Below are 12,351 nucleotides of genomic sequence, written 5' to 3' on the forward strand. Positions count from 1 at the left end.
CTAGAAGAGGAGAAGGCTTTACCTTCAGATACGGGGCTAGCTGGGATCGGAGAAGGTCACAACGAGGTTCACGGTGGTGGTTCGAGGAGGAGGTAAAACTCTTCTTTCCTCTCTCCTTTTTTTTTGTTTCGAAATTTTTTTTTTCCTCCTTCGTTTCTTTTTTCTGTTCTTTTTTATCTTTGCTTGCCTCTGGATTCCTGGTGAGATGATGATGATATCTAGGTAGCTAGGATTTGATTTCTCTGATTGGGTGAATAAAATCCAGATTTTTCGGGATTTTAGGGTGCCATTCTAATGGATTTTTTTTTAGATTTGGGTAAGTTTAGGCCACTGTTATTTGATTGGGTTACTGTTTTTACAGGAACCGGTCACTGTTCACGCAGGAGAGCAGTCGGCGGCGACGGGACACCTCGGCTTGGTGGCTCGGTGAAGATCAACGTGCGGCTGGGGATTGGAATCTGGCTTGAGCGGCGGCTGTGTAGTTAGGGGATTAGGGTTGAAACCCTAAATTGTTTTAGGGTTTGAAACCCTAAATTGTTTTAGGGTTTGAAACCCTAAATTGTTTTAGGGTTTGAAACCCTAATCTGATTTAGGGTTTGAAACCCTAATCTGATGGGTTGTTGGGCTCCGGGATTGGGCCAATTGGGCTTCTAAGCCTGCAAAAAAAGATGTAATATGTAAAATTAATAATAATAATAATTAATAAAATAAAATAAAAAATAATAATAAAAAAAATATAAAAGACCCGGACAAAAACGGGTGTCTACACGGGTTTCATGAGGACTGTCGGATGTTGCTCAGCTTTGGATGCAGAGCTACGGGGTTTGTTTGAGGGACTCCAAGATGCTTGGAACAAAGGAAGACGGCAAGGAAGCTGCTGGTCTGTTAAATAATGTTCCTGGAGTAAGGGGAGCCTCTTCGTTGCTTCCACATTTGCGTGATCTTTGCCGACGAGACTGGGAGGTTTACGTTAGTTATGTGCCTCGGGAGTGTAACTCAGTTGCGGATAAGCTTGCGAAGATGGCGTGGAGTCATTCGTTTGAACTGGTGCTGATGCAAGAACCTCTAGCGGAATATCGTGAGTTGCAGAATATGGGACTTTGGCATCTCAAGATTTCTGCGTTTGCCCATTACCGCCAACACATCAACGGCATTTAAAATTAATTTATACGATATACATATTGTATTTAAATTCATGTAAGTATATCATTTGTTATTAAAAATATCATTATTTTATTTATTTTAATAAATTTTAAGTATATATTTGTTAATAATATATTTCGGTGTCATTAACTGGTACGATATAAATTTATAGTTCTTTTTTGCATTGAATAGAAACTCATAAAAGAACTATATTTGCGTTGCCTTCAAACGTAATATTCTTCGCATGACAATTTAGCATATTGCATGGAATAAAAAGCACATTGAATAGGCAAAGATGCTTCCTTTTTTAGATCTCGATCTTTAATAAAATAAATTAATATATTATGTAAAAAAAAAAATTGGTACATTCTTTTGAAAATTTCATTGACTTTCACATATCATTAATTATTTATTTAAATATTAATTAATAACATATTTACGAAAAAAATCCCCAACACGAACGTTAATAATAATGTTATCTTTGGTATAATTCTATAAGTTTCGTAGCCCTAGAAGATAAGCCGTGACGAGCATTGGTAGTATAGTTGATATCTTTGGATTGCTTTATTATTAAATGATAATTAACATTGAGTTCAAATTCATTTTACTCATGAAAAGAATAGTTGTGCAATCCCAAGAAGACATATAGAGTTTGATAAAATGCAGAAATTGAGTTCCATGGCATAATGAAGATAAAAGATTATGTTCCCTCAGAGAGAGAGAGAGAGAGAGAGAGAGAGAGATGGCTAAGAACAAATTCTGTGTTCCCCAAAGCCGAAATGGGTGAGAATGTTTATTAGTATTTTATTGGGGATCACTGATCCAGGGGGAGATGTATGTGCCTTCTTTGAACAGGGAATAATATCCACAATTCAAGCAAAATCAGCCCACAATTTCAACACTTTATATGTAAATACCGAACACTTATCCCAACCAAGAAAAAATTATTAGATCCGACTCACCACGTAATCTGTAATCTCAATTAATAATAATTTTTCATCTCATTTTTTTAAGCTAAATCTTTATCTCTTTCTTATATGTAAATAAAGAATGAATTGTTATTTAGAAGTTATTTTATAATTTGTGACTCCTATTCACTGGAACCATGATTCATATGGTGAACCAGACTATAAAATAATTTTTCCAACCCAAGGCCGGATCTCTTTCAACCATTACAGCTTTGGTCCCGTGCCTGTCTTGTCTCCTTGAACTACTGCCATTTTATAGTATAACCATCTCTCTCTCTATCTAGAGTCTATGGGTATAGTATTCTTTTTTTTTTATTTTTTTTAATAAGGGAATGAAATCTAATGCATTTGACTCTGAATATGACCTGTCATCTTTGCCTACTTGTATACATCAAAATCCCCATGCTCATGCTATTACTTATATAAATTATTCAGACACACTAAATCACATGGTTCTAACTTTAATGCATCAAAAGAAACATAGCTTTATCAAGTGGCAACTTTGATTTTCAAACTCCATTGGTCGATGCGATAGACTTCCATCACAAAGGATTCTGCAATTTGAGCTTATGCCACTCCATCTGCATATGTTCCTTTCCATTTGTGATGTTATATAAATCACAGCACTTCAATTCTGATCTTTTGTCTCACCAATAACAATTCTATTATTCTAATTGTGCGTATCTTATAATTTTTAATTTTAATTTGTTTATCATGTTTTTTTATACAGTTAAAATTAGCGCTAAACGATAGTAAATGTTACTTTTGTTATTTCTCTTTTGATTTTGTTCATTTAACTTTTAATTATTTCGATTATTTCACTTACACTATCGATTAACGATAATTTGGTTACTAAAACATTGAAACTTAAATCGAGAAAAATTGTGTGGTTATTATAAATCATTGTAGCACCACCATCCAACGTTATGTTCATGTATGAGTAGTGTCTTTTGACTCCTCACTTCTCTCTCTAAAGATCTGTCTCTTTAGACGCACCAAAAAAATGTTTCAAATCCCTCAAATCTCAAGATAAAATTAAATTCTAAAACTTTTTTTTATCGTAAGATTAATTTGAAATCAAATACTGTAACTTTCCTCTAGTTGAGCTTTTTTTTTTTTTTTTGTCCATTTGGGTAAAGGCTTTTGTCGTGTGGTATCTTTGATTTGGGTTTGCGTCTCAAGTGGTGGCGGGGTTTAATTGGTTCAACAATTGTGTGTGTTGGTGATAAACACTGGTGAACTAAGAAAGGATTGTGGTTGCTTTAGGTGCTTAAGAGTGTTGTTGAGAGATCTTAACAAATTTTGGAGTTAAATTAAAAATTAATATTTTTTATTAACATGTCACGTCCTCAATGTAACATGAATAAATATTTCGGTGATCAAATTGTAATTAGTCGATAATGCAAGTGACTGAAATGTAACAATTAAAACTTGGATGGCTAAAATCAGAAGAAAATGAAACAGAAGTGACATTTTCTATAGTTTATGCTTGGAATAAGTTGAGCAGTACATGTGACAAGTTCGAAAAAGAAGTTAATTAAACGAGGCAATAATGATTTGAACTGCTTAATAAAGAAGAAGAATCCTTGAATTCTGCCCTGTGCTCAGATTCTTCACTGTCACCAACAATCTCCTCTGCTCCAATCAGCTCCATAGCCTTTACAACCTCCAAATCCCAATCCGTTCTAAGAAACACCACCATCATGGTCAACATACACGAGCCCTGTGCAGCCAATAGTCCCACCCACAATCCCTTGAAATCAAACCCGGCAAAGAAAGCTAGCCATACTGCCACCGGCATGCCGACCAGATAAAAGCAGCCCAGGTTTATGTTCGCCCCGACTTTCGGCCTGGAAGTGCCTCTCAGCACGCCGCATCCGGTGGTTTGCGGGCAGTTCCAGAGCTCACATAAACCGATTACAGTCAAAACAAGAGAGGTTAATGCTATGATCTCTCTATCGTCCGTAAACATGCTTGCCCATACGTTCCTAACGATTACGGTAAACACGAGGGCCGAAAACCCGAGCATGATCCCACAATGGAGACCTACGACGGCCGCGAGTTTTGCCTTGTTGGGGCGGTTGGCGCCGAGTTCGTTGCCCACCCTCTTCGACACACTGAAGCTTAAAGACGGGAATATGTAGATCAACGCTGTGGTTTGAATCAAAATGCCCATCCAAGCGACCGTAGCTCTGGGATTTAACAGCAATCCGCATAGAAGAATCATGATCTCGTACCACCACCATTAGAGGCAGACAGAGATGCAGCTGGGAATGGGCAAATTCAACAGTGGTTTCCACTCTTTAAAGCACTCCACTGAAAATCCACCCCATGTCTGTTTGTGAGCTTTAAAGTAGAGAATATAAATTATCAATGAGCTTACTAGGTTGAAGTTAGTCCACACCCCGCTAAGAGCAACGCCCTTGATACCTAATTCAAGGTGCGATACGAGGTAAGGTTATTGATTGGGTTCTAAGATAGATTCTTAATGGGTGCAAAAGGGACTGAGCCAAGAGGTCGGGGATAGAGTAAACAAGATAAGACTGCGCTTCAATGGCTATAGCTTCATCTTTGCCACAAACTATGAGTATTTTCCTCATGTTCATCAACATAAGAGAAATAGGCAACGAGGTAACCAAAAGCAAGAGCACCGTTCTTTGCAACGTGATGCCTAGAAGAGTATATTTTCGAGCACCGAAGGCTTGTCTACAAATGGACTCCATTCCAATTGCCAGACCCGAAAGGATAGAGTAACCGGTGATGTTAGCAAAACCGATGACCCGAGGCGGCCGAGAAAGAGCATGGAAATCAATGAGCGGGAGTACAACATGAGACCCGTTAATATCATGGGAAGAGCTATCTTAGCTATTGAAAAGGTTTCCTCGAGTGCAAGAGGGACCAAAGGGGCACTTTTAAGCTTCTGGGCGGAGATTGTTATGTTGGAACATTTGGGGGTTAAGGGTTCGTATATGTTGGAATTCTTTATGAGAACAAGGTAAGGCACATTTGAATTGCAATTGATTCAGCTGGCACATTTCTTTTTGGTGTTGGAATTGAGGAAGAGAGTTTGTGGGAAGGATTTGAAGGGGAGTAGAGGGTTTTATAATGGGTTTTGGGGTTCATGATTTCAAAGTTGCTTTGAATTTTTAGCTACTTAACACGCATTTTTACTAAAGTTGACACTAAGCCACTTCTCTTTTGTAATCTTCTAAGTTGTACACGTCGTCTTGTGCTATCAACCATCGACACAAGTGCACACTAGTATGTGATGGGTAAATATTAAAAAATATATATATTTTTTTAAACCGGTGAATCGTGTCTGTAATTATATATATATATATTTGGCTAAAATGAATTATTGATTGATATCACAAGCAATCCATTCTTTTCCTTATTTACAAACGGTTTAAATTAAATTGTTAATTTTTGGAAGAGTAAAAAATATAACACTTGTGATCCCTTAAGTTAAAGAATATCTTGATCTTAGAAGTTGTTTTTTAGTATCATTTTAGTTTCTGAAAATTTTAATTTGATTTAACTGTTGAATTTTTTAACTGTGATACACAGATAAAAAGGACAAAAAATGAATATTGGGTTTCCAATACACAACACTTTTTGCATGAGAAAATGAATATTGGGAGTGTATGCCTGGAAGGTCCCTCAGGGGGAACTTTTAGTTCAGTTGTTCTCTCTCTGTTGCTCCTTGAGAACCCATTCGGTATTGTTTCTTTGAGTGTTTTGGTGATTTGTAACAGCCGAAGTAAGCTTTTGCCGTGGGAGATTTGAATGAAATGAAAGATTACAAAGATCCTATAAACAAAGGGAACATTGTCTAGGTTGGTTTTTAGAGTAGAGGTTAAATTACGTCATCGTTCCCTCCAATATTATACTCAACTAGTACATATTCATGTACTTTAGTTTAGTCCATTTTAATAATGTAAATTACTATGTGTAATTGCTACATATATTCATTTTGAGCCCTTCACATGCAGGACATGGAGAAAATCTAAACATGAAAAGATTGAGAACTATATATGGACGCACTCATAAAAGCTTCGTTAGTTGATAACTTGCTTGATTATCCAGAAACTTGAGTTTCTCATTTTCTTTCCGAAAGTGTTACCTTTAACACCCAGTCCTATGCATTAACTTTTCTTATTCATGAGTGAAGTCCCACCACCACCATTTTGGCCGCATCTCGAGTTGTGCGGCTAGGGGGGGATCTTCCACCTTTCGGTTGGTAGAAGTATTCAAATGAAACAACAAAACGATATTGTTCCGGTACAGGGTAAAAGAAAATCAAAAGTAATACTTACATATCATCTATCAAATGATATCATTGGGAAATCTGATACCTAGAAGTAAAAAATCAGTTAAAAAACAAGAAGCTTAAACCTAGAAAAGACAATGAGCCTTTTTTGCTGAAAAAGCAGTGGTGGAACGATTAATCCTCAAAGGGGCTGAATCCCAAGCATCATCGACCACTGTCACAACACTGTGCTGAATTCATGGTCGGACATCAATCTTTGTTTGAATGGGTCTGCCCTGCCCCGCCCCCAACACTTTTTCTCACATTCCTGTCGGTTTGAGAATGGGAACACCTTTTCATTTTTCTTCTTTTCGCATTGTAGATACATTTCGCACGCATGCAATCATATGAAGAGAATAACGTGGGTAGGTTTAAGGTTGATGGCTCAAGTGATAAGGACGATACCACTGGGTAAGCAAGTGTAATTGTACGTGTTTGTTTGTCAGTATGTTGAAGGAAAATATTGAAGAAGAGCATCCAATTTCTTCAGCCACTAAAAGCTATATGTAGATATATGCTATCCCTAGCGAGTTATGTAAATTAATTATGCCTGACCGAATGATAAAGATGGCTAGTTTTCAAGTTGAAGAAAAGTATCTAATCATATTTGCTCCCAATTTGATCCATAAGCTAATTCTAAAGCATGTCGAATTTTGCTTATAGAATTCAACTGTGCGGATTTCGAACCCCAACACATCCATTATTTGCTACTCCAACATTACATCACATGCAAGCTTGTCACTAACTTATATATTTATGTTATCATGGTTTGGGCCAGATCTCTAGAACTAAGAGTCGAGATACTTGTCACTAATCTTAATTGAAAACTCGTAATCAAATTCCCTGAAAGAGAGTTGCAGAAAATACTAAATATGGAGAATCTCACAGGGTATGCTTGTTTGTATCTTTTGTTTTCTTGACTGCATGCATTTAGGGCTCTATCTGTATTGAGTGTGAATATATAAATTTCAAGGGCACAAACATTTGAGCAGCTGGGAATACGAACTTCCGAAGATTTTTTTGAGCAGCAGGGAACCAAGTACAAATCAGTGACATTAATGAAACGTGTACATTATATTTGAAAGATGAGATGTACAAAATTTTTAAATCCACCACCGAATATGCATTCAACGAATTCATAAATTTGGAAAATAATAAAAGAATATCATATGAAAATGAAAATATATATTTGGCCTTTAACTGCTAGCCTTTGTCAACAGCACTGGACGCATTCACGAATTCAGCCAACCACTGAAAATGAAATCTGCAAATTCAGCCAGCCCATTCATGAATTCCTACTAAGTTTCTAAAAGAATAGTTGTGGGTTTGAAACTTGAAGACAAAGTCCTTCCATTTTGATTCACAGATTTAGGAAAGATTCATACGACTCTCAAGTCTATAAATAGTCTTTGGCTCAAAAGATTCGCAGATAAAAAAATATCAAAAAGATGAATTGAAGAAGAATGTTAAAAAACTTGCCTGCTTCTGCGGAGTACGGAACCACATTCTCATGCATAACACGCTCAACGTCGGCACCTGATTTCCGGGGTTAGTATGATTCGTAACTCTGTCTTACGGTCGGGAAAAGGGCCGAACAGCCGCTTCTCGACCAATGCTAACGTTCCATTCTCCGGCGAGATCGATTCTACTAAAATATCTGCCATGAAATCCAAGTCTGGCGGTGGCGGGAATTTTGTGTGTGTGTGTGTGTTTGTGGTTTTTTTTTGGGGGGGTGGGGTGTTGCTGTGGTATGTGTTGCCTTTAATAGGTTTTTAGCAAGGAACGATTGGTTCGTGTACAAGATTTGGGAAAGTTAAACAACATACTGATTTAGATTTGGTATTTGAGAGGTAAACACGACACTTTCAACTTAATTTGTTTTATTCGTAAGTGTTAGGGTTCAAATTTTTGATTTTTTTAAAAAATTTAATATTTCATCCTACTAGATCAACTGATTGTTAGTGTGTACCCGGAATTTTAATTGCAACTAAAATATTATTACATGAATATAATTATTTTAATAATTACAATAAAATTTAAAAATATTTAATTTATTTATATAATTCAAATGTAAAAAATAAATTATGAATTACTATAAAGTATGAACACGTTGATAAATTAAATAATATTTATATATAATTAAATTAAATTGAAAATAATATATAACATTTATACAGTAATGTTTAAATAGAATTGAGCGTTTGATCCAGTCGAGTCAAAATTTCAAGTTATTCGATTTGACAAGTTCTATTTTATAACTTGAAGTTGACTTGAAATTTTTTCGAGTCGAGGCGAATTTTTAATTTTTTGTTTAAATTTAATTGTAAATATTTATAATATTATTTTATTATAATTTAAATGGTTTTTTATAACCATATAAAATACATATATATTTTTCTCATATGTGATATTCATATATCATACAAATTTGAGATTCTCGATTCTGACTTAAAAACCAATCTACTAATTATTTTATTCTACAAAATATATGATTGGACCAATCTTATTTTTAGTAATTGGACCAATCTTATCAAATATAATTGTTCTGTGGAGAATGCATAGTTTTAAACTAAAGTTATAATTGCATTGAAATTTAACGATAGCTGCATTATCTTTCGTGGGAGTCTTTATAGGATATCTAACAAATGTTTCATAAATTTATACTTTCTAATATTAATATTAAAAAAGGGACCAAGGGGTAGGGGGACCATTCTCTCCTCATTAAACCCTAGGTCGGGTCAATGCCACAATCAAATAGTTCAACATATATTTACATACTTTTACTATTTATTTTTAATCATTTCGTTCATTGTTTTAGATATTATTGATTTGGTAACATTTAAAAGTTTATATCGAACCATGCCTACTTAGGAGAAGAAAGAGAAATTTACCTACAATCTACAAGAAAAGAAAAAATATATCGACTGAAACTTTTAACCACTTATTTTAAAAATTACTGACAATATCTAAAAGTTTATAAATTTGAATGTATTTTAAACATCGAATAATATAAATTGAGTATTAGGTATTGTGTATGTTGATTGAATTTTTATTCAATTAATATGATTATTATGGTAAGGCTTATATCACAAATAGGTATCTAAATTTATTTTTTTATTTAAGTATCTAAAATATTTTTGGGTCAAAATAAATGTTTAAACTTATTTTTTTTATCAGAATAGATACCTAATGTATTCATTATTTTTTTTTATCTAAGTGCCTAAATTATTCTTTAATTAATGTCACATATCAGCTTTTTTAGAAATTTGATAAAAAATTAAATATTTTAAGTACCTATTTTTGATAAAAAAAATATAAGCTCAGATATATATTTTGAAAAAATAATTGGATAAAATAAATAGTATATTTTGAATATTTATTTGTAATATAAGCCTTATTATAATTTGTAATATTTGGATGTGAATTTGAATGTATGTTATTATTAGATATAGGGATAGTTTAAACCCGTCTAAGTACTGTATTAATATAGGGTAAATTATACTACATGCCATTTAATCATGTATTTGATAATTGAGTTAATTTTTTTCTTAAACTGTACAAACATGTTATTCAATTAAAATATTATTACAAATATGATGTTATCATAATTTTTTTTGAAAGAATAGTTATGTAATCTAATATAGAATAATTTTAATCGTAAAATTTTATACGTTATATCAATTTAATCTTAATTCAAATTAATTTAATAATATATATATTTAAAAATACTATTATTATCATCTTTGTTCTTTTATTTAATCCCTTGTTAATTTAGTAATAACTTAGTAATGTTTTATGATAGGATATATAATTTTAAAAATTAAAAAATAATTATATTAAACTATATTGGAGATATGTTTTTTAATATGAAATAATTTATTTATAATAAAAAATTAATTAAATAATGTATTTATAATTATAATGAGTATAATCATTCTCAACTATCATCTCATGTGATACTAGGGATTAATCCATTGGATAATGGGATATAACAAGAGGAGGTGGAGAAAAACCAGATAATATACAGCTAATCGGGTTTTAAGAGTTGCGCCAGGCCAGCCGTCTATACGGCCAATACGTGTGCGCTGTTTAGCCTCTTTCTTTTTTCTCCATTTATTCACTTTCAAACCATCACATCACTCATCGTCTTATCACCATCGCCCTCTCTCTCGTAAGTCGTAACTACGAAAAATGTTCCGCCATTTCCCCTACACGGCCACGCCCTTTCCCCCGTTGTTTTATTAATTCCTCCCTTATATATCCACACCCCAACAAATTAGCCCTTCAACCATCTCATTACTTCAAGTTCATAGCACAACCATGGCCGATCCTTCAACCAATGTTAAGCCCCCAAAAGAGCAGCTTCCACCCGCCCGGACACCTATCCAAATCCCAGAACCATCAGAACAATCGCCTACACTTGGTGTCCCGAAGCTTGTTCTATCTCCAGGCGGTAATCCCACATCGGCGAAAAAGCAGTCGCCTACTTATCGGTGAGTACGAAGCAGGAGCGGCAAATGGGTGTCCGAAATACGGGAGCCCCGTAAAACCACGCGTATATGGCTCGGGACGTACCCTACACCCGAAATGGCAGCCGCCGCATATGATGTGGCTGCTATTGCCCTAAAAGGTCCCAACACCGATCTAAACTTTCCCGGTATAATTCTTTCGTATCCCCAAGCGGTTTCCACGTCCGCAACCGATATTCGGGCAGCTGCCGCACAAGCCGCCGCTGCTCGATTACCCAAGCCTACATCAAAAGAGGAAGGCAAGTCTGGAAATGAGGGCACCAGTACCACGTCAAGTACTAGTATGCAGCCCTCTGGCTCGGCATGTCAGGAATATATTGACGAGGAAGAGCTTCTAAACTTCCCCAATTTGATGGTGGATATGGCAGGAGGAATGCTAGTAAGCCCTCCCAGCTGGATAAACTCGCCACCCTCCGATGATTCACCAGATAATTCAGATGCAGAAAGCCTATGGAATTACCCCTAAATACTGGGTCTATATTAATAAGAGTGATAAAGACCTGTTTTATCTGTTGCAAATATTGTGAGCTAGCTGTTGATGATGTTCAACAAAGTGTTTGTTTTCTCTCTTGTTTTTCCAGTAATACAAAGTGTTGGTCGATGGATCCCCCGTCGTGGTGGACGACTCTGAACGTTCCCCCCCAAGTTGTACGGTAACTTGCTTGTCATCCTCAGAATTTTCCTCTGATGTTTCTTACGTTAGTGCCTATGAAAAAAGCCTATTTCTAAGCTAAAAAGTATTCTGTGTGGTACCAGCCATTCTCCTTTTTCCAGGAAAGTTATTGTGGGAAATCAGATTTGAAGTAGAAATTTCGATTACCGTAAGAGGTGTTGTATAGGCCATAGCAGGATGGAGATTCTGAACTGGGATATACCAACCATCAATCGTCTGAATTCTTTAACTCAGATGCACGGATTTTGATGATACAACCTCCATACCTTTCTTTCTCTAGACAACCATTGTGTAATCACAAAAAGCGAAAACAACACATATATGCTTATCGTATTAACGGTATAAACTGCTTTACAAACACGTTTCTGTTTATTTATTTGTATTTACGACTTAAACCAGCTTTTATTGTCAGTTGGTATATTACTGCAGATTTGTACAGTTGGAAAAATGTGTGTTAATCACGCATTAGCATGTATTTAAAAAATGAAATAATAAAAATCTGTTTTTGTCCGAGTTTTATTATTATTATTATTATTATTATTTTAACAATATATTTTATATTTTGTATACTCAAATGGAGCCCAAAATATAAAACCCGAAGCTCACAAGAATAAAGCTCACAATAAATACCATCAATAGCACACCCGACTGGAGCCCAGTTGCAAGACCCCAAGACGATCCGACCCGACCCAATAGCAACACCCTAGAATTACTGAAATCCTAACCTTG

General features: G+C 35.0%; 2 pseudogenes; one reads left to right on the top strand and one right to left on the bottom strand.

The window, feature by feature from the left end:
* Nucleotides 1-3,648: 3,648 nt before the first annotated feature.
* Nucleotides 3,649-5,121, bottom strand: LOC120186064 (annotated as a pseudogene).
* A 5,594-nt stretch (nt 5,122-10,715) lies between these two features.
* On the top strand, nt 10,716-11,468 carry LOC120186049 (annotated as a pseudogene).
* Nucleotides 11,469-12,351: the final 883 nt, after the last annotated feature.

Source organism: Hibiscus syriacus, unplaced genomic scaffold (genome assembly GCF_006381635.1).
Source record: "Hibiscus syriacus cultivar Baekdansim isolate YM2019G1 unplaced genomic scaffold, ASM638163v2 tig00113157_pilon, whole genome shotgun sequence".
Taxonomy (NCBI): Eukaryota; Viridiplantae; Streptophyta; class Magnoliopsida; order Malvales; family Malvaceae; genus Hibiscus; species Hibiscus syriacus.